The sequence below is a fragment of the Rhinopithecus roxellana genome, chromosome 14, assembly GCF_007565055.1.
Source record: "Rhinopithecus roxellana isolate Shanxi Qingling chromosome 14, ASM756505v1, whole genome shotgun sequence".
NCBI classification, from domain to species: domain Eukaryota; kingdom Metazoa; phylum Chordata; class Mammalia; order Primates; family Cercopithecidae; genus Rhinopithecus; species Rhinopithecus roxellana.
The window spans coordinates 68,544,056-68,567,498 of NC_044562.1; the positions used below are offsets into that span (position 1 = coordinate 68,544,056).

General features: G+C 34.7%; 1 protein-coding gene across 10 annotated transcripts in view; it reads left to right on the forward strand.

The window, feature by feature from the left end:
- Positions 1-23,443, forward strand: part of ZNF385B (zinc finger protein 385B) — a 446,640-nt gene that overhangs the window by 359,577 nt on the left and 63,620 nt on the right. The window lies entirely within an intron of this gene.

Here is a 23,443-nt window from a genome sequence, read left to right on the forward strand (position 1 = left end):
ACTTTAGCAGCCACTCCTACTGGTAGCCCACTTATTTCAGGATGCCAGATTTCCAAGAGATTTGGGTTCAGTGCTTAAAACTTGAACAATAGAGTATGGTTGGCCCTCTGAATCCACAGAGTCCATATCCGTGGATTCAACCTAGCTCACTTTGAAAGTATTTTTTAGAATAACATTACAACAATAAAAAATAATACAAATTTTAAAACCAATAGAGGATTATAGACAATAGTCTATAAGTGGCTAATATCAAAAATTAAGAATTTATCTATGCAGTCAGTCTCAACTATACCATTTTACAGTTAATCTCACTAATTATATTTACTTGTGAAAATGCTTGAATATCAGAAAATATGAGAAAAGTTTTAAAATGCAATGAAGATATTTTAAAAATTAAAATGCAGTAAATGTGGAAGAAAACCATTTTTACTATTAGCTATCAAGTGCCACATTTCCTATTTGTGCCAAATTTTGTTAAATACCTAAGAGAATTATTAATTTCCTATATGATTTACATTTTCCCAGAACATAAAATACAGAGAAAGTTTCATAAACTATTTTATCTGGCAAGCATAACCATCCTGCTAAAAAAAGATAACAAGAAAATGGAACAAATCACTCTCTTTTATGAAAATGGGTTTTCAAATTTATAAACAAAATAACAGGAAAGCAAAATAAACAATATTAGAATATTTGCAATATCCAATTACCAAGTAAAGCCAATGACCGATGTAAATCAGAATCTGAAGGCTGCGTATTAATATGTGGTATTTCCCGAGTTACTTGACCCCTGTAGCCATTTTGCAAAGAGCTTGTTACAGAATTAATGTTGTTTAGAAATACTAAAATAATAATCACTTTTGTTTGCATATACCATTAAATTATGTTTTGATAATTCTACATAGGAAGCATAATAAAAAATAGTAATTGGAAAAGAGATGTTTATCATGATTTATAAAATTATATTTAGTATAATTTTAATCAAAAGTCCAACAAATTTTTTGCTACATCATAAAACTTCCTGTTCAGGAATCAAAATGTACCTAACTAAACTGAGAAATGTACAGTGTTAATTCATTTGAAGTCTTAATATTGTTAAGATGTCAGTTCTCCCCCAAATTGATCTATAGATCCAGCACAATCCTTATCAAAATCCCAAAATGCTTTTTTATTGTAGAAAATGGCAAGCTGTTTCTTAAATATACATAGGAAAGAAAAGTCCTAGAACAGCCAAAACATTTTTTAAAGGACACATTTTGAAGACTTAATGCTTCCTGATTTTAATACTTACTCTAAAACCTACAATAATCAAGACTGTGAAATTGCTGAAAGAATGGTAGACACATGGATCAATGGAACAGAACAGAGTCCAGAAATAGACTTGCACCAATATAGTCAGTTGATTTTCAACACAGTTGCAGAGTGAATTCAATGAAGAAAGCCTAATCTTTTCAACAAATAGTGCTAGAAGAAGTATATTCATATGTAAATTCAAAAAACGCCTTGACTGCTACCCGATATAAAACATAAAAATTCAATAGGATCATTCATAAAATAAAAACTTTAAAAAACTATTAAACTTGTAGATGAAAACAGTAGAAAATCTATTTGGCTTTGCATTAGGCAAAGATTTCTTAGAAAATAAAAAGTGTGAATATTGATATATTGGACTTCATCAAAATTTAAAACTTCTACTCTTCAGAGACACTGTTACACTATTAAGAAAAAGAAAAAACAAACTATAGACTACTAGAAAATATTTTACCTGCTTAAGAAATTGCATACAAATATATAAATAACTTATAACTCAATAATAAATGATAAAATGGGAAAACAATTTTAACAGGCACTTTACCAAAGAAGAAATATGAATGATGAATAAGCACATTTAAAAATGCTCAACATGTTTAACTATTAAGGAAATACAAATTAAAACCAAAATCAGATACCACTACACCTATTAGAATGGTGAAAATTAAACAAATTGATAGGATCAAATGGCTAGGATGAGGAGCAACTAGACCTCTCATACACTGTTAGTGAGAATACAAAATGTTTTTTGAAAACAATTTGGCAGTTATTAATAAGAAACTTTATAAAGTTATACATACATTTCCCATATGACCCAGCAATCCCACTTCTAAGTATATCCCCAAGGCAAATGAAGACGTATATTTATCCATATGTTCAGCTTAAAGTAATTTTATTCATAATTGCCCAAAACTGGAATTGACCCAAATGTCCATCAACTGATGAATAAACAAACTATGTCTAAGCCATACAATGGAAATAAACAAACAAAAGTAAATAGAAATAAAGTAAAAGTAAAAAGTAAGTAGTGATACATGCTACAACATGGATGAATCTCAAAGGCAGTATGCTAAGTGAGAGAAGTAAGACACAAAGACTATATGCCGTATGATTGCACTCGGATAACTTTCTGCAGATGATGAAACTATGGGGATAGATCAGTGGTTAACAGAGACTGAGGGTTAAGTTAGGGAATTGACCACAAGTGGAAATGCAGGAAACTTTTTGAATGATGAAAATATTCTGTAACTTTATTGTTGCGATGTTTACATGACAGTCTTTGTTTTTCAAAATTCATTAATCTGAACACCTAAAAAAAAATTTTACTATATGTAGAGTATACCTTAGTAAATCTAACTAGAAAAAATTAATGATATGAGCCACAAAATATTTTATAAATAGAAGACTAATTTATGATACTGATATAACTACTAAATATATTAAGCTACAATTTTACTACTAGAATGAAAGTATAAGACTTTTATAAGAATAGACACAATAATAAATACAGAAATAGATTTGAGTACATTTTACAGTATTGCTCAGTTATTATTCAAATTTTTAGAGTTATACAGAAAAATCAAAGTCTGTTGTTATATAAATATGACATGAAAATGTTTACTACTTATCTGACCACTTACAAAACAAATGCCCACCTAAAGACATGCTGCATCTTTAACACTGGCATTCTCACTATCCAAAGGCCAGATGCTTGAAAACATCTCTCAGTACAATGCAAATAATAGATTTCAGAATGAAATTGCAAAAATCGTGCAAAAGATGCATAATTTTATGAAGTCCATTAATGTAATGTTAGAGAACTGCTTGGTTTAAAGCCACTGATAAATAAGGATTTACCTATTAGAAGAGTTAATTTAAGAAGAGTAAAATAACAAGGTTGATGATGGATAGATTCTTCAAAACAAGAGATGTTGAACACTGACTGAATAATAGGGGCTTAGGGACAATTACGAATCTCAAATTTAAAAATAACATATTTATAGTCCAAACCATGATAATATTAAAAAACATACTGAGGCTGGGTGCAATGGCTCATGCCTCTAATCCCAGCACTTTGGAAGGCTGAGATGGGTAGATCACTTGAGTTTAGGAGTTTGAGACCAGCCTGACCAACATGGTGAAACCCTGTCTCTACTAAAAATACAAAATTAGCCAGACGTGATGGCGCATGCCTGTAATCCCAGCTACTTGGGAGGCTGAGGCAGGAGAATCGCTTGAAACCTGGTGGCAAAGGTTGCAGTGAGTTGAGATTATGCCATTGCACTCCAGCCTGGGCAACAAGAGCAAAACTCCATCTCAAAACACACACACACACACACACACATTGAAGAAACTATCCCTTTCCTCATCTTCCCAACCTTCATGTCATTCCCTATTTGTAATCACTTTAATATTTTTTGCATATCTTCCAGGTTTTGCTTATGCAAATATAACTAAGTATGACTACATATTTTTATTTCTTCCCCTTTCTATGTAAATAGTAGCATACTATTGACACTCTTCTTTGCCTTGTATTTTTTATGTAACAATATATGCTGGAGAATTTTTTCTATCAGAACATAGAGAGCTCCTGTACTGTTTTTATAGATGTGATAGGCAAAGATGCCCATATCCTAATTTCTGCAACCTGTTAATATATCTTACATAGCAAAGGGGAATTAAGGTAGTAGATAGAATTAAGGGAGCTAATATTCTGACCTCATGATAAAAGAATTGTTCTGGATCATCCTGTGGTCCCAAGGTAAACATAAGGTCTTTAAAAGTAGAAGAGGGAGGCAGAAGAGGCAGTCAGAGTGATGCTATCTGACAAGGAGTCCACTGGCCATTGCTGGCTTTGTAAGGGAAGGAAGGAGCCACAAGCTAAGGAATGTGGGCAGCCTCTAGAAGCTGGAAAAGACAAAGAAATGGATTTTCCCTTAAAGCCTCCAGAAGGAATGCAGCCCTGCTGACTGGGCTGACATCAAGATGTCAGCCCAGTGAGATACATGTCAGACTCCTGTCCTCCAGAACTGTAAGATAATAAGTTTTTAAGCCACTAAGTTTATAAAAATTTGCTATGAAAGCAACAGAAAACTAATACAGTAGTTTATTTGTGGATGTTTCATAGTTTAACTCATCCCTTACAAGGGGTCACTTAGATTGGTTCCCATCTTTTGATATCTCTTAGATTTTCAGTCAATAAATGGCAGAGCTAGAATATAAGTTGAATCTCCTGCCTCTAAATCCACAGCTCTTCCTATTATATTATGTTGCCTTACATAAGTTTACTCATTTCCTAAGCATTTACTGAACTCTTCCTGTATGATAAGCACTTTGCTAATCTCTACAATATGGCCTAAAATGAACCACATGATCTTTGGAAGGATCATTGAAGTTCTACAATTAATAATCATTTCCATGGTATCTGTCAGGAGAGTAGGATATAAACACCTCCATCTTACAAATCAACAGCTAAGACCCAGAAAGAATGACTATGAATTCTGTTTTTTATTTGTGTGATGGGTTGGGTTATGGAAGGCATAAGAATTTTTTTCGAGTGCCAGAATTGCTCCAGGAGTACATCCACCTTTGTCTTGAGCTCCATTTGATGTCAGCCATTTTCTTTGTACTTCCTAATAGGGGCGTGGACATATGTGCACACATAAGCACATGACCAGCAACCTCCTTGCTATAGCTCCAAAGTTCCATTGATAATAAAGAAAGAAATTAGATTTCTGAGTCATTCTTAGACTCTGGGCAGTAAAGCCACAAAGTCTGGATGGCAAATTCACAAATGTGACATATACATGTTCTCAGTGTTTAGTAATGGTGCTATAATCTGAATAACCAAGCTCTGAAGCTGAGCATTTTTTATTTGGGGGAGAGTTTATTATTTTATAATTACCCTATTTACATTTTAATGTAAGAATTAAGAAGATGCTCATCCTTATTTTTTAATAACATTTCTAAATCAGCCTGAGACTGAAATTGGCTTCACTCTTCAGTATAGAAAATATGTTTATTGAAAAATCTGGAAGGCAGATGCACAGTAAACAGACTGCATTTTGCAGTTCTTCATTATCCATATAAAATGTACCAGTCGGCTTCATGCATTAAAATTCAATATGACCTAGTTTAAGTGTCCTGTACCTCCCTTTGTCCAGCTTTTATCATCTCAGTAGAACTACCCTGTTGAAAAGCAAAATGCTACAGCTTTATTTACACAATACACAGTTATGTAAATGAGCAAGCATTAATCACAAACATTTCCCAAATGAACCTTTACAAATTAACACCATTAACTTTGCCAGGAAGCAGACATTGCAGTCCAGGAATAATATGCTTTCCAACTGAGTCCCAGACATTTGCACAAATGTGTGTATCACCTCAAGCCCTACTTTCTTCCTGACCACCTTCTTTCTAACAAGGTATACCTAAGCTGAATGAGGCTGTGTAACCCTGAATGTTTCTTTATTCTCCAGTAACTGAGTGTACTGCAACTGCAGTATGATCATAAATTGATAAGCCTAAACCTGAATCTTTATCTTTTAGCTGGAAAATGCCATTTCCAGAGTTAAGCTTTGCCAGGGAAATGAGCTTACATACACTTCAGAAAATTTTTTGAGACTAACATTTATCTCATTTTGGCTAAGTTGAAATTGGCAGATTCCAAATAATTTCTAATTTACATATTAGTTTCAATTCCTTGGAGGATAGTAGCAGAAGGATGAAAGAATGATTCTTACACAAAATCAAATCTTTACACAAAATTGAATCAAAATCAAATTCTTAAACAGATTCTTACACAAAACAGGGCAACTTGATTCTCTTAAATATTTAAAAACAGATATTATATTATTATTATTATTATTATTGATCTCAGAACACAGTTTATTATAAATACCCTTAATGTATTTCTGAGTCTTTTATGCCTTATAGGCAAATCAAAATGAAAACATGGTGATCTTTTTAGTCAAGTTTTATATACTCTAAGTCAGAAGTTGACCCTGAAATTTTGGTACTCAGCATTAGTACCACAAGTAATTAAGCATGAGATACATTGTCCCTAAATGTTGACCCCATAGGCTTTTATTACTCATTTGGAGCTAGGCCATTTGATTTTTCAAATTTACATTATTATCTTTGAATGACATCATAAACATTGAATCACTTATAGTTTATATTTTATTTTTTATGGTACCTCTAAGTTTGTGATCTGTTGATGTTTTTTATTTTGTCTTTTGGTTTTAGGTTATCGAATATCCCTATCTCTCATTTTAGCCTTCTGTTCTTTTTGCTGTGCCCTATTTTCTCATGTCTGAAGACATAAGGTGAAAACCTCAATGCCATTTCATTTATTTACATTAGAATGATTAAGTACAAATGGACAGAAAATTAAGGGTAGAAGTTAAAATGGTAGGGTAACGCCTGTAATCCCAGCACTTTGGAAGGCTGAGGTGGGGAGATCACAAGGTCAGGAGATCGAGAACATCCTGGCTAACATGGTGAAACCCCGTCTCTACTAAAAATACAAAAAATTAGCTGGGGGTGGTGGCGGGCACCTGTAGTCCTAGTTACTCAGGAGGCTGAGGCAAGAGAATGGTGTGAACCCGGTAGGCAGAGCTTACAATGAGCCGAGATCGTACCACTGCACTCCAGCCTGGGCGACAGAGCGAGACTCCGTTTCAAGAAAAAAAAATGGTAGGGTAATCAACCACTTGTGTAAACATTTCTGTGAGTGACCTGACTGTGCTGCTCTTTACTATAAATCTCTGAAATTTCAGAAACTGCAGTGGTTCAATGACCTCCCTCAATTCCCATGTGCTACAGTTAGTGTGCAATTGATACATCCATAATACCACTTCACTGTGCATTTTGTGTCTTTGTCATCTTAGCAGTTTTCATTTGGATAAGGCCATTTAGGTTATGCCCTCCTGGGTCTTTCTGCCTATGTCTCTTCTTTGGTTTTAATTTTATTCCAATTTCCTGATTTCTTTAGCAGTTAATAAAATACAATATAAACTTGTATTTGTCTTGCATGAACAAACTTCCCCATCTACCATCTGCCATTTAGAAGGTCTTGGTGCTGTCTCAGCTAGAGACCCTGGCATTCTCTGTCACCCAGCAGAGACCTCAGCAGTCAAGAGATTAGGAAGGAAGCCACAACTTTGGGTTCCACATAACTCCCTTTCCACATGCTGTTGGCTGATTTTGCATCTTCCTTTGCCACCAGACCTAACTCCACCTCTCTCCACCAGCTGCCACGAGGCAGCAAGTCCCTGCAGCAGCTGTGTTTTTTTCTGAGAAATCAGATCAGCTGGGAAACAGGAACCCCATTAGACACCATGTTTGAAGATGTCCCTTCCAGCAAAAGCAAAAGAGGCACACAGCTGCAAGGGTACCCACTTGGGTTTTCTGAAGGATCAAGCTTTTTATTTGTCATTATGTAACATTCTCCTAAGGGATTCCACATTTTGCTATTGACTGCCTGGTGCTTGCTTTTAACTCTAGAAATTCTATCTGCATGTTACGTGTTTCTCTTCCCCTGTGTTTTCTTCTAAACTATCACATTTCTTCTTCCTTTCTTCTCTACTCAATTTTCTCTTCTCTCTCCTCCAACTCCTCTCCTTTATCACTTGTTCCTATTTTTCTGGCACAAAAATACAACAAATGTAATTTCCCGTGTCTTTCTTGGACATTTGTAATTTCTTTATTAAGCTTTTTTAGCTTAAAAACTGGATGCATTGTTTTAAATCTAGAGGTATTTTACTTTAAAAGGCCTTTAGAAGGTTAAAAAATATATTGAGCATGTTATTTGAAACTCAAACCAACATACTATTTGGAAAATAAAGTTACCTCGTATTTTCTGAATATTCAGACACTCTGTAGTTGATGGTACTTTACCCTAATGGGTTTGTCAAAAAAACTTTGAACATTCACTTTCATGTATATATTATACATTCACCTATATATGTATAGTCACATATATAAACATTCACCTATATACACACACACATATATATACACATTCACTGCCTGCCACACATACACATCTTCTGCGTTTCTCTTGAAAGCCCTTAAGATAGATAGCAACTTCACATATGTGAACATATAGATAGCACATTCACATATATAAACATTCACATATATATACACACACACATATATATACATACTCACTGCATGCCACACATACACATCAACTGTATTTCTCTTGAAATCCCTTAAGATAGATAGCAGCTTCTTTAGTGTATAAACTTGTAGCATATTTATATAATTCTAGATTATATATATACAATTTCATATAAGGGGTGCGTGTGTATATGTGTGTGTGTATGTTCAAGAATACTAGTGCCTAAGCTATTAGATTTCACCTTTATAAATAGTAGCCTCCCATGCAAAACCTAAATAAGCCAAGGAAGTTGACCCTCACAGAAAAGTGACTTTATGATAAGGGGATTTGGAGAAAGTCACATATAAAGTGAACTCTGTAGCAGATGATTAAAGAAAGAGATAACCACAGTAGTGATAATCTCATTGCTGGGTTAGGAACCAAAAAGCTAGTTGCAAACTTTACATCTGCTGTTCAACAGTACAAATTGTTGAATAAATGAATAATATTGTAAGTTTGAAAAAACCAACTGATTCTGTCAAGAAAAATGATACTGAAAATAGAGGGAATCAATAGCATCAAATGGAAATCTAGAAAATGATAGCCTGCTTTTGTCAAATATTTTACATTTTTGCCATAAATAAGACTATTTATATTGATTCTTAGGTTTGAAGAGTAGTGAAACAGATAGGAAGTAATTAAAAGCATAAATCTCAGGAACTTGGGAAGGTAATTCTCTGCTTTGCAGACAGAGCTGACAAAATGATGAACATTTTTGCTTCAATATGACAGAAATATAGCATGATTACAGGAAGCAGGGACATATCATGCTAAAAGTTTCATTCAATAGCGGCTGTTTAACAAGCTCATAACAAAGTTCAGTCATCTTTTTTGAAGCATATTAGTAGTCACTTCTTAAATGTAAACTTGTTTCCAAAGTAGCACTATAGTATTATTTAAAAAGTCACAGCCTTTATCAGCATTACCTTATAAATGAATATTTGGATAATTTAGGATTGATATTAAGTTTGTCACTGAAAAAAAAGTAAAGACTAGGTTAAATGTGAAGTTTTAAAAAGTGATTGTGATGGATCACGAGGTCAGGAGATGGAGACCATCCTCATTAACACGGTGAAACCCCATCTCTACTAAAAATACAAAAAATTAACCAGGCGTGGTGAGAGGCACCTGTAGTCCCAGCTACTCGGGAGGCTGAGGCAGGAGAATGGCAGGAGCCTGGGAGGTGGAGCTTGCAGTGAGCCCAAATCGTGCCACTACACTCTAGCCTGAGCGACAGAGCAAGACTCTGTCTCAAAAAAAAAAAAAAAAAAAAAAAAAAAAAGTGATTATGATGACTCATAAAGGTTTATCAAATCCTTTATTTAACTAATGAGGAAATAGATAATACACATCATTCAATTTTTGGCTTTTCTTTAAATACATAGATGTCCAACATGATATGTTAATTATTTATATGTGTTCAATGATATTCAGAATTGGTGATCAGCCTAATATGATGTTATGAAGAAAAGAAAATATGAACATTACTAGGAAAGTACCAATACTCACCCTCACTTATCATAATACAGTCTCAACAGAAAATAATTAAGTATCCATGATTCACCATCAAAACTGCAAGCTTTGGTTCATTTCCATTAAATATTAGTTTGCTGATCAAACATTAATAACCGCTTTAAAAATACTATGAGTTCTCTTTTTTCCTGTGTAAAATTCCTGTGTTAATAACTCTTTTAGTCAAAAGTAAAAGATTCCTGGAAGGATTTTTAAGTCATTTTGTCAGTAATCTTTCTCATCCAACAGTTGTCTTGCCACTTGGGGGTTGGAAAAAGACTGTTGAGGGTTTGTGTATTTTCCTTCTTCACTTGGTATGGATTTCTTTAGTGAAGATTGGTTGCAGAATCCTTAACAATAAGATGTTTCATTAGATATTTGTGGTTTTGGATTATTCAGCTGAAAATGTATTCAACATACAATTAAAAACAGGTAGAACTGGAACACCTGTAGCCTTCCAAAATGATTAGTTGCTGGTTTTAAGTTTAAATTCAGGCTTTATTTAAGACATACTTGGTTTGCTGTAGCTTGTCTTTTATTCAGTATGGTTGAGCAGGCAATTGGCTATAATTTTTACAATTTAAGACAAAAACACAAGTGAAGCTGAATGGAACAAAAAAATAAGTTTACTACACTACTTTCAAGTAAGAGACCAATTTAATACCGTTTAGAACATTCTGCAGAAGAGATACCCTTTAGCTACTCTCATCTCTCAAGCAGCTCTTTAAATGAAGTGACAGCATTATGCCCTGGAAGCCAGATAACTTTAGTTGTGGCGGGTCAGCATAAAGAGCAGTTTTTTGGGAAAGTCTGACTGACTGTAAGGAACTTTATGATATGTGGCTTGGGGATGGGGTGGAGGTGGAAACAGCATATGAGGAAGTATCACCTTAACCGATTTTAACATTTCAAGCTAAGAAGATGTTGTTGGCAAAATACTGTAACTGGTTAACATGAGTTATTTAAGGAGAGTAAAAAAGCAGTGAACTTGAACAGAGAGTTAGGAGAAGAGAATCAAAGTAGTTCCTGCCTTGAAAGGAAGATCTGAAAAATACCCTCCTATACCTAACCAGCTAGGGAAATAAAACTAATACAATTATAGACACTGCTGAACTACATGATGTTAATACAGTAATATAAATTTAATTATAAATTTAGTAACGGAGACAGCACATAGGATAGAATAATCACACACGTGGAAAGCTATCATTTGATTAATGCCTTCTCTTCTGCCAGGCCCTGTGCTAGGTATTCTCTATATGTTATCTTAGTATTTGCACAAAGATTCCTGGTAGAGGTAAACTGAGAAAGACTTGAGAGATGGTCAGGATATAAAGGAGAGGGAATTGAAGACATAAAATATTAGAGCTAAATCGGGGCTTGTTGAGGATATGGCCTATGAATAGGCTGCAGGGGGCCAATGGACTCCCTAAAACTATGTAAAATTTTGTGTGTCTGCGTATCTGGAACCATGATCACTTAAGAGATGTGACTGAATCTTCCCTTCTCGCAGGATGAATGTTCCACAGCTTCCTTTGGCAACATGTTCTAGGATTTAATCACTTTTAGTTATTAATACTCCATCTTACCTAAATCTTTTTTAAAAAAATGAAAAGAGGCCGGGCGCGGTGGCTCAAGCCTGTAATCCCAGCACTTTGGGAGGCCGAGACGGGCGGATCACGAGGTCAGGAGATCGAGACCATCCTGGCTAACACAGTGAAACCCCGTCTCTACTAAAAACTACAAAAAACTAGCCGGGCGAGGTGGCGGGCGCCTGTAGTCCCAGCTACTCGGGAGGCTGAGGCAGGAGAATGGCGTGAACCCGGGAGGCAGAGCTTGCAGTGAGCTGAGATCCGGCCACAGCACTCCAGCCTGGGTGACAGAGCGAGACTCCGTCTCAAAAAAAAAAAAAAAAAAAAAAAAAGAAAAGAAACCTTTGTCTTTATTTCTCTCACTTTAGTTCTGTATTCTAGGGCTCATAGAGAGCAAATGTTGGGTTCACTACTTAGAAAACAGATCAAGGACAAGGACCCCTGAGAATGTATGACCCTGTTAAGGCTCTTACTTTGGGGGCTGAAAATATGATTCAACTCATGAATTTGTGCTTCCTTCAAATTAGAAAATGTGTTTTAGTTCTAATAAATAATAATTTCATTACTTTATCAGTTGTATACCTAACATATCTGACACTCCCATTGCAGGTAATGTTTAATACTCCCTCCTCTCTAGGAAAAAGGCATTTTCAGAAATAATTGTGAAATTACATGACTAATAACAGTAGCCACAAAGAAACTCATAAACTTTTTTTAAAGTTTGAATATAGTACTATGCCACCAAATATTACCAGTGCACAAAAGAGAAAAAGGTAAATAGTTAATCTTTGTGTTACATTAATGTATTTTATAAATGGAGAAAAACATATTAGTCCATCACAGTAATGAATAATACCGTTATGGTAACAAATAAGTGAATTTTAATACAATCAAAATTATACAATATAGAGTTTAGGTAACTATTAGTTATACCACTGATGTAACATTTTCATTTATTTCTTATTTTTAAAGCACATAATAACTTTAAAAGAAGCATACATTTCCATTTTAATGCTACCAGCCAAAATCAGTAAAATATTTTATGTATGGGCTACAATTTATATTTACCAAATAAGTTAATACACCTTACAGTTGCCACTATCTCACTTAAGTCTAAAACACAAAAATTCCAAGTAATCACAAAATGAAAGAATTGAAATTCTGAAGTTTTGTTTCTTTGCCTTTAAATTCACTATACTGTCATTATTGATTTCAAAGCAACTATTAAATGCAAGAATCTGAGTGGCACAAGGTTTGCAAACTTGAACTGCGTCTAAAAGAAGCTTGAAGGATTCCTCACCATTAGGAACTTACTCATATACTGAATGGATGTAGAGGAGTCACTGTGAATTGGAAGTTCCATCATGTAACTACAAGCTCTCTTTATTAACTTCCATGTAGTTAATTTAAAAATTTTAAAAAGCTCTCATTTTAAGCTTATATATGTATTATTAAAACTCAACTGCAACCACAGCAATTGTTTATTTAAAACTTAGACCAATAAAAAGCTATTTTTCAGAGAAGACTATTTTATTCTTTGTTAAAAACTACCAGTATGTTATGATGATAAAAAGTAGCCTGATTTTTGGTCAGTTTTTTAATTGTTTTTAAACAAATGCAAACCCTATTTCCTGCACCTAAAGTGAACTGTCCCACAGCCCTATCTTCAGTATACCACTGACATTTATTATTCAATTAATAGGAATTCTAGTTCTGCTTTAAATACATGTTGGATATAGCACAGGAGATATGTAGTGCTAACTTTTAATCACCAAATAGTTTCCTTTTTATCTCAATAATTCTCACTGAATGTTCTCTGAAAAGTAATTTTCATTATCTCTCAACTGTGAGCTTAAGGTGATTACTCAGTTTTTCCCTGGAAAGAAAGAACATTCTATAATATGAAGGACAGCTATGGAACCCTTTTCTGTGATGATTTATTTTTATATGTCATGAATTTTTTTGGCTCTTTCTTATATCATTTAAGAGGAATGGAAAAGGCTAGATTCACTAAAGGAATAGTTAGGTTGTTATAGTTTTGTAATTTAAATTGTTTAGGTCAACAAAATGTCCTATATACACTGCTAAACTAAAAATACAATCTCTTTTTAAGACTTAAACATTTACACAGATAGTTATAGAAGGGGCTATTCATTAAAATCTGTAAATGTTGGGCAAATAACGAATGTCTGTATTTGTAAAATAGAATAGAATTACTGAATTTGCAGATGTAGATATAAAAATATAAAATTTGAATATGTGAGAGACATTCTTTGTAAGCTAGCTTTCTAGAGATTTAAACATTGAATAACTGTCTTTTGCATAAGTTTTCATTTTCATAAATGCAGTAAATTCTTATTAAATTGGACTACATTAATTAGGGATTTGTGATCATTCAGGTATAGGCAAATTGTACTTTTGTTGGACCAAATTATTTATTCAAAGGTAATGCAAATAATTGTGGCAAAGGAGGTTGAAGCATAGAAATTTAGAGTACCAGCAGAACCACTTTTTCAATCCTACTTAAGCACTCCAGGGCACTAATTAAAACATGAGCAATGATATGATACAAAATAATTCCTACCAGGCACAGTAACTCCTGCCTGTCTTCCCAACACTTTGGGAAGCTGAGACGGGCAGATCACTTGAGCCCAGCAGTTCCAGGCCAGCCTGGGCAACACGGCAAAGCCCCATCTCTATAAAAAATACAAAAATTAGCAGAGCCTGGTGGCATATAGCTGTAGTCCCAGCTACTTGGGAGGCTGAGGTGGGAAGATTGCTTTGAGCCCAGGAGGTCAAGGCTGCAGTGAGCCATGATCACACCACTGCACTGCAGGCTGGGTGATAGAACAAAATCATGTCCCAAAAAAAAAAAAAAAAAAAATATATATATATATATATATATATATATATGTACACACACACATATATATACACACACATCTATATATACATCATACACATATATATACACATATTTTAACAAACCATTTAAGAATCTTTGGATCTTTGGTAACAGTTGCATTTCTGCAAAAAATGTTCTACTTTTTGAACTTTTTTTTACCATTTCATTATGCCCTTTATCTAAATTAGTCCACATGAATGAGCTTTTTCTGAAATTATGATCATTCAGTAATATCTAATACTATTGCCTTTTTTAAAGAAAATGAATATTTTTGTTACTTGGTTAACATTCTCTTTCAGGTAAAGTGTTTAACCGAGATACTATTTAGATTCACATTCCAAACCAAGCAAATATTGTTTTGAGGTCTAAGTTATCAGTTTAGTTATTTACACTGATCAAATTAGCTGAATGATCAACAAATCTCTGGTTATGTGTTCTGACCTATTATGTGTCTATTTTGGTGAACAAGTGATTGAACCATTGCATATAAGAATTATTTTCCAGATAATTGAGCCATTGGTCTGTTGTAAATCTGATCATTATATACTGAGACTAGTCAAGCAGCCAGACCCAAAACATCGTGCCAATGACCTTTGCTTCACTTCTGTACTTCCAGTAATAGTTGTGTAGCCTATGTGATCAATTGGTGTAGCCTGTGGTTATTTTTGATAGGGGGTGTGCATGTGTGTGTGTGTATGTGTGTGTGTCATCTAGACAGAATTAACTCAGGAATCTGAGTAGGAGTAAGAGTAGTAAAAGATGCTCATTTGGTTGTGGCCACTCTTAATACCAAAATTTTCAATGTTAGTCACCTAGCATCCTCAGAATCCAGGCTCCTAACCAGTCATGCCCCCCTCTGGGCTCCTGCCTCATTGCTTGACATGTTTCAGCCACAAGGGCTTTTATTTCCATAAATCTGCCAAGGTACTTTTGCCCCTGCCAGTTTTGGTCTAGTTCAAAACTCCTCTTACGGGTCTCACCTTAAATGTCTCTTCTTCAGAGGAGGTTTTCTAGATTCCATATTCCAAACTAACTCCACTCGCAATAATAATTTGATAACATTCTGTAAACTCTATGACATATATCACAGTTAGTAAAAGTATCTCTATGTAACTTTTATTTAATGTCTGTTCCCTACACACGCACGATTGTTGTTGCTTCTGTAAGAACACAGACTGGGTCTGTTTTGTCCATTGCTATCTACCTGGTGCCTAGCACAGTGCATAAATATTTCTTGAATACATAAATGATTCTAACAGGGATCTTTAACTTATGACAACCTAAGGAATCATTGAGAATTACTTAATCTGTTTTCTACAGTGAAAATTATATCTTATGTGGGTCACATAAGGTCATATTCCCAAGGCTGTTTTCATCTCCAGATCATCCACTCTAAGGAAATGAAGATCGTCTTTTACCAGAGTGCTTAACAGGGAAGAGTCTATTCTGTTTTGGATCTTCCACTATAAAGGCTGTTTGGACCTGGGTTTCTATCATGTTGGGGGGCCCTATGGTGTAGTGGTTAAGAGCCCAATCTTTTAATTCTGCATTTGAATCCAGGGTCTTCCATTTCTGGTAGTGTGATACCGAACAATTACTTAGCTTTCTGGAGTGTCTGTAAACTCAGGTTAATAATACTTACCTCAAATGATTTTATGAAAGTTAAATGAAGTACGGCATGTAAAGTGCTTACCTCTATGCCTGGTACATGGCAAATAATAAATGGTAGCTATTTGTCACTATTTTATTATTGAAGTCAGGGTCATTTTTGTAATCTGACATTGTGTTTATAGCCTTTTTGGCTGCCATGTTCTTTCTATGGTTCTGTATTCTTCAATTCTTTGACATTATGGGCAAGGTGTTATAATTTTCCCTGAAGCAACAGCCTAAACAAGCTATTTTACATAAACATGGCTACTTCTGCACTTGCAGTGCAGCATTATCAAACATTCTTCCAGGTCACGAGGACCTCATATTATTTCCCAGTAATTTCATGAGGTTGCTTTGAAATTACAGAAAAGTATTTTAGCACACTTAAGATGTTGTACATCCATAAAACTTTTCTTTTAACAGTTGTGTGTATTTTAAAATTATTTTTCCTTTGAAGTTTTTACTTCCCTTGTCCTCTGTGTCTTATTACCCTCTTGTTTATCCAGCTTATCTGGTGGCCCTTTTTCTATATTATGTGCTGACTTATAATCTTCATTCTACCTGTTAAATTATAGCTATTTCTCAAGATTCTTTCCTCAAATAGATTTTCTCTTCTCACTACTTAATTCCTCAGGAACCTTGTCCATTTCCAAAGTTTCATCTACCAGCTATCGTCTTAGCAGATGGTTTCCAAGTGGTTGTCTTCAGCCTTGGCCACTTTTCTCAGCTGCCACTTGTATTTTCAATCGTTTGTGAAACCCCTCCACTAAGTTTCTCATTAGCAGCTTAAAGGCCCAAACTAAGTCCTCATTTTTCTCTGCAGAATTTCCCCCAACCACCATAAATGCACCTTCCTGAAATTTGTTTTGATATTTTCCATATCATTTGGGTCTGAAAGTTTAAAGTCAACTCTAATTACTTTTTCTTCTTCTACCATTATTTGTGTTACAATTAATAGTTTCTTTCTCCATTCACTTATTCATTCGTTCATCCATGTAATCAGTATTTATCAAATGGCTACAATGTCCCAGTCAATGTGCTATGTGCAAGAAATAGAGTGAAGAACAAAAATCTTACAGGTACAAGTATTAATGGAGGTTATTGTCTGGTGGAAGAAGACAGACATTAATCACATTATTACATCAATGTATAATTAACATACATTTTGAGAAGTGCTACGAAGGGAAGAACCCAAGAGTTTGGATGTGATCTAGTCTGGAGGATCATGGAAGGCTTCCCAATGTTTGAACTGGATTCTGAAGGAAGAATAGGAATTAAGTAGGGAAAGAGAAAAAGGATCGTATTCTAGGCATGTGCAGAAGGAAAGCACTATCCTTGTAATTCAGCCATACTGTCTTTCACTTTCTCAGAGAACCAAAAAGAGAAATGAAACAAAACTTGAGTTACATAAGGAGTAAGCCATACAAGTCTTGAATATGATGATTTTAGATTTTAAACTAGAAACAGTGAAAAGGCATTGTGGAATTTTTGCAGAGAAATGGCATGATTATATTTACGTTTCGAAAATATCACTGTGGCTTCCAGGTGGAGAACAGATTGTGAGAGAGCAAAAAGGGCCTTTGCGTGGTCACTAAGTGGGCTTTGCAAGAGTTGAAACAAAACATGATGGTAGTTTGAACCAAAATTGTTGTGGTAGAGATCTAAAGAATCAGCTTGAGTAGATAAATATTTAGAAGGTAAAATCTATTGGACTTGGTGATGGATTGCATGTGGGGGTAAAGGTAGAATGTGGCAATGAAGACACTCCCTGGGCTTGGTTCTTTCAACAGATGCAGAATATATTAGTCCATTCTCATACTGCTATGAAGACATACCTGAGACTGGGTAATTTATGAAGAAAAGCGGATTAATCAACTAGTGGTTCTGCAGGCTGTGCAGGCTTCTGCTTCTGGGGAGACCTCAGGAAACTTACAATCATGGCAGAAGGCAAAAGGGAAGCAAGCACATCTTCACATGGATGGCAGGAGAGAGAAAGAGAAAGGGGAGGTGTTACAGACTTTCAAACAACCAGATCTCATGAGAACTCTATCATAAGAACAGCAATGGAGAGGTCCACCCCCAAGATTCAATCACCTCCCATCACGCCCCTCCTCCAACACTGGAAATTACAATTCAACATGAGATTTAGGTGGGGACAAAGAGCCAAACCATATTATTCCTCCCCTGGGCCCTGACAAATCTCATCTCCTTCTTACATTTCAAAGCACAATCATGCCTTCCCAACAGTCTCCCGAAGTCCATAGTCTCACCTGAGACAGGGCAAGTCCCTTCCACCTATAAGCCTGTCAAATAAAAAACAAGTTCATTTTTTTAAGATACAGTGGAGGTACAGGAATTGGATAAATGTTGCCATTCCAAAATGGAGTAATTGGCCAAAACAAAGGGGCTATAGGCCCCACACAAGTCCAAAACCCAGCAGGGCACTCAGGATCTAATGCCAATTTTGTATCATGACTGATAGCACAACTTTGGAAACAACCTATATATCCACCAATAAGGGATTATTGAATAAATTATTGTTCATTCATATGAAAATTATTTATTTGCTCTTATTTTGTGGGTATATAGTAGGTGTATAAATTTATGAGGTACATGAGATGTTTTGATATGGGCATGCAATGTGAAATAAGCACATTGTGGAGAATGGAGTAGCTATCCCCTTAAGCATTTATCCTTTGAGTTACAAACAATACAATTATACTTTTAAGTAATTTTAAAATGTACAATTAAGTTATTATTAACTATAGTCACCATATCAGGCTGTCAAATACTAGGTCTTATTCATTCTTTTTATTTTTTATTTTTGGTACCTATTAACCATCCCTCACCTTTCTCCCAGCTCCCCACTACCCTTCCCAGCCTCTGGCAACCATCCTTCTACTCTCAGTGTCCATGACTTCAATTGTTTTCATTTTTAGATTCCACAAATAAGTGAGAACACGTGATGTTTGTCTTTCTGTGATTGCCTTATTTTACTTAACATAATCCATCCATGTTGTTCCAAATGACTGGGCCTCATTCTTTTTAATGGCTGAATAGTACTCCATTGTGTATATGTCCCACATTTTCTTCACCCATTCATCAGTTGATGAACACTTACATTGCTCCCAAATCGTAGCTATTGTAAAGAGTGCTGCAACAAACATAGGAGTGCAGATATCTCTATGATGTACTGATTTCCTTCCTTTGGGGTATATACCCAGCAATGGGATTGCTGGATCATATGGTAGCTCAATTTTTAGTTTCTCAGTAGCCTGCAAACTGTTCTCCATAGTGGCTATACTAATTTGCATTCCCACCAACAGTGTACAAGGGTTCCCTTTTCTCTACATCCTTACCAGCATTTGTTATTGCCTGTCTTTTGGATATAAGTCATTTTAACTGGGGTGAGATGCTATCTCATTATAATTTTGATTTGCATTTCTCTGATGATCAGTGATGTTGAGCACCTTTTCATATGCCTGTTTGCCATTTGTAAGTCTTCTTTTGAGAAATGTCTATTCAAATATTTTGCTTATTTTTTGGTTGGGTTATTTGATTTCTTCCTATAGAGTTGTTTGAGCTCCTTATGTATTCTAGTTATTAATCCCTTGTCAGATAGGTAGTTTGCAGATTTTTTATCCCATTCTTTGGGTTATCTCTTCACTTTATTGATTGTTTTTTCTGTGCAGAAGCTTAACTTGATGTGATCCCATTTGTCCATTTTTGCTTTGGTTGTCTGTGCTTGTGGGGTATTATTCAGCAAATCTTTGCCAAGACCAGTGTCCTGGAGATTTTCCCATTGTTAGTCTTGTAGCAGTTTTATAGTTTGAGGTCTTAGATTTAAGTGTTTAATCCATTTTTATTTCATTTTTGTATATGGCAAGAGATAGAGGTTTAGTTTCATTCTTCTGCATATCGATATCCAGTTTTCCCAACACCATTTATTGAAGACATTCCCTTTTACCTGGTGTATGTTATTGGCACCTTTGTTAAAAATGAGTTCACTGAGGTATCTGAGTTTGTTTCTGGGTTCTCTAGTCTGTCACATTAGTCTATGTATCTGCTTTTATGCCAGTAACAGCTCTGTAGTATAATATGAAGTCAGATAATGTGATTCCTCCGGTTTTGTTCTTTTGGCATAGGATACCTTTGGTGATTCTGGGTCTTTTGTGATTCCATATAAATTTTAAGATAGTTTTTCTTTTATTTCTGTGAAAAATATCATTGCATTGAATCTGTAGATTGCTTTGGGTAGTATGGACAATTTAATAATATTGATTCTTCCATTCCATGAACATGGAATATCCTTTCATTTTTTGTGTCCTTTTTAATTTTTTCCATCAATTTTACAGTTTTCTTTGTAAAGATCTTTCACTTCTTTGGTTAATTCTTAGATATTTAATTTTATGTGTGGCTATTGTAAATGGGATTACTTTTTTATATCTTTTTCACATTGTTCACTGTTCACATATAAAAATGCTACAGATTTTTGTATGTTAATTTTGTATTCTGCAACTTTACTGAATTTTTTTAATCAGTTCTAATAGGTTTTTATGTGTGGAGTCTTTAAGTATTTACAAATATAATATAATATTATCTGCAAATAAGGATAATTTGACATTTTTCTTTCCAATTTGGAGGTCCTTTATATCTTTCTCTTGTCTGATCACTCTAGCTAGGACTTCAAGTACTATGTTAAATAACAGTGGTAACGGTGGGCATCTTTGTCATGTTCCAGATCCTAGAGGAAAGTTTCAGTTTCTCCCCATTCAGTATAATACTAGCTGTGGGTCTGTAGTATATGGCTTTTGTTATTAGGTATGTTCCTTCTATTCTCTGTTTTCTTCAGGTTTTTATCATGAAGGGATGTTGAATTTTTCAAATGCTTTTTTAGCATCAATTGAAATGATCATATGGTTCTAATCCTTCATCCTGTTGATATGATATGTCACATTGATTGATTTGCGTATGTCAAATCATCCTTGCATCCCAAGGATGAATCCCACCTGTCATGATGAATGATCTTCCTAATGTATTGTCTAATTCAGTTTCCAAGTATTTTATTGAGGATTTTTGCATTGATATACACCAGAGATATTTGCATGCAGTTTTTTTTTTTGTTTGTTTGTTTGTTTTCTTTTCTTTTTTTTTTTTTTTTTTATGTCTTTGTAATGTGTAATACTGGCCTTGTAGAAAGAGTTTGGAGTATTCCCTCCTCCTCAATTTTTTGAAATAATTTGAGTGGGATTAATATTGGTTCTTCCAATGCTTGGTAGAATCCATTAGTGAAGCTATCAGGTCCCAGGCTTTTCTTTACTGGGGGGCTTTTTGTTACAGTTTCTATCTCATTACTTGTTATTTGTCTTTTTAGGTTTGGGAGTTTTTCCTGGTTCAACATTAGTAGTTAGTATGTATCTAAGAATTTTTACATTTCTTCTAGATTTTCCAATTTATTGGTTTATAGTTTCTTATAGTAGCCACTTTAGCAGGACGAGCCACAGACAAAACTCCTCAGACACCGAGTTAAAGAAGGAAGGGGTTTATTCAGCCGGGAGCATCAGCAAGACTCCTGTCTCAAGAACTGAGCTCCATGAGTGAGCAATTCCTGTCCCTTTTAAGTGTTCACAATTCTAAGGGGGTGCACATGAGAGGGTCGTGATCGATTGAGTAAGCAGGGGGTATGTGACTGGGGGCTGCATGCACTAGTAATTAGATTAGAACAAAACAGGATAGGGATTTTCACAGTGCTTTTCTATACAATGTCTGTAATCTATAGATAACATAACCAATTAGGTTAGGGGTCGATCTTTAAGTACCAGGCCCAGGGTGTGGTGCCAGGCTGTCTGCCTGTGGATTTCATTTCTGCCTGTTAGTTTTTACTTTTTCTTTCTTTGGAGGCAGAAATTAGGCATAAGACAATATGAGGGGTGGTATCCTCCCTCCACTAAAGACCCTTTAAGTTTCTGCAGAATCAGTTGTAATGTCTCCTTTTTCATTTCTGATTTTACTTATTTGGATCTTCTGTCTTTTTTTCTTAGTATGGCTAAACATTTGTTAATTTTGTGTAACATTTTTCAAAGCCAAATTTTTGTTTCATTGATTTTTTGTATTTTTTTCGTATCAATTTTATTTATTTCTGCTCTATTCTTTTTCTCTACAAAATTTGGGTTTGGTGCTCTTGCTTCTCTGTTTCTTTAAGATTCATCATTAGATTGTTTATTTGAAGTTTTTCTCTTTTTTGGTGTAGGCACTTATAACTATAAACTTCTCTCTTAGTTCTGCTTTTACAGTATCCCATAGGTTTGGGTATGTTGTGTTTCCATTATCATTTGTTTCAAGAAATTTTTTCATTTTCTTCTTAATTTGTTCATTGAACCACTCATCATTCAGGAACATATTGCTTAATTTCCGTATATTTGTATAGTTTCCAAAATTCCTTTTGTTATGAATTTCTAGTTTTATTCCACTGTGGTCAGAGAAGATGCTCGAAAATATTTCAATTTTTTTTTTATGTTTTAATGCTTGCCATGAGTTTTTTTTTTTTTTTTTTTTTTTTTTTTTTTTTTTGTCTGTTCTTGAGAATGATCCATGTGTTGAGGAAAAGAATATGTATTCTACAGCCATTAGATTAAATGTTCTATAAATATCTATAAAGGTCCATTTGATCTATAGTATAGATTAAGTCTGATGTTTCTTTGTTGATTTTCTGTCTGAAAGATCAGCCCAGTGCTGAAAGTGGGGTGTTGAAGGCTCCAGGTGTTATTGTATTGGAGCATCTCTCTTTAGCTCTAATAACATTTTCTTTATTTATCTGGGTGCTCCCATGTTGGGTGCATGTATATTAAAATTGTTATATTATTTTGCTGAATTGACTCCTTTATCACTATATAGTCTCTTACAGTTTTTGTCTTGAAATCTATTTTTTCTGATATAAGATATAGCAACTCCCACTACTTTTTTGGTTTCCATTAGTGTGGAATATCTTTTTACAGCCCTTAATTTTCAATCTGTGTGTCTTTACAAGTGGTGTGTTTTTTACAGCCAGCTGATCAATGGGTCTTATTTCTTCATCCGTTCAGCCAGTCTATGTCTTCTGATTGGAGAGTTTAGTGTATTTACATTCAATGTTATCGATAAGTAAGGACTTACTCCTGCCATTTTTGTTATTTATTTTCTGGTTGTTTTATGGTCTTGTCTTCCTTCCTTCCATCCTTCCTTCCTTCTTTCTTTCCTTTTTGTGTTCCTTTAGTGAAGGCAATTTTCTCTGGTGATATGATTTAGTTTCTTCCTTTTTATTTT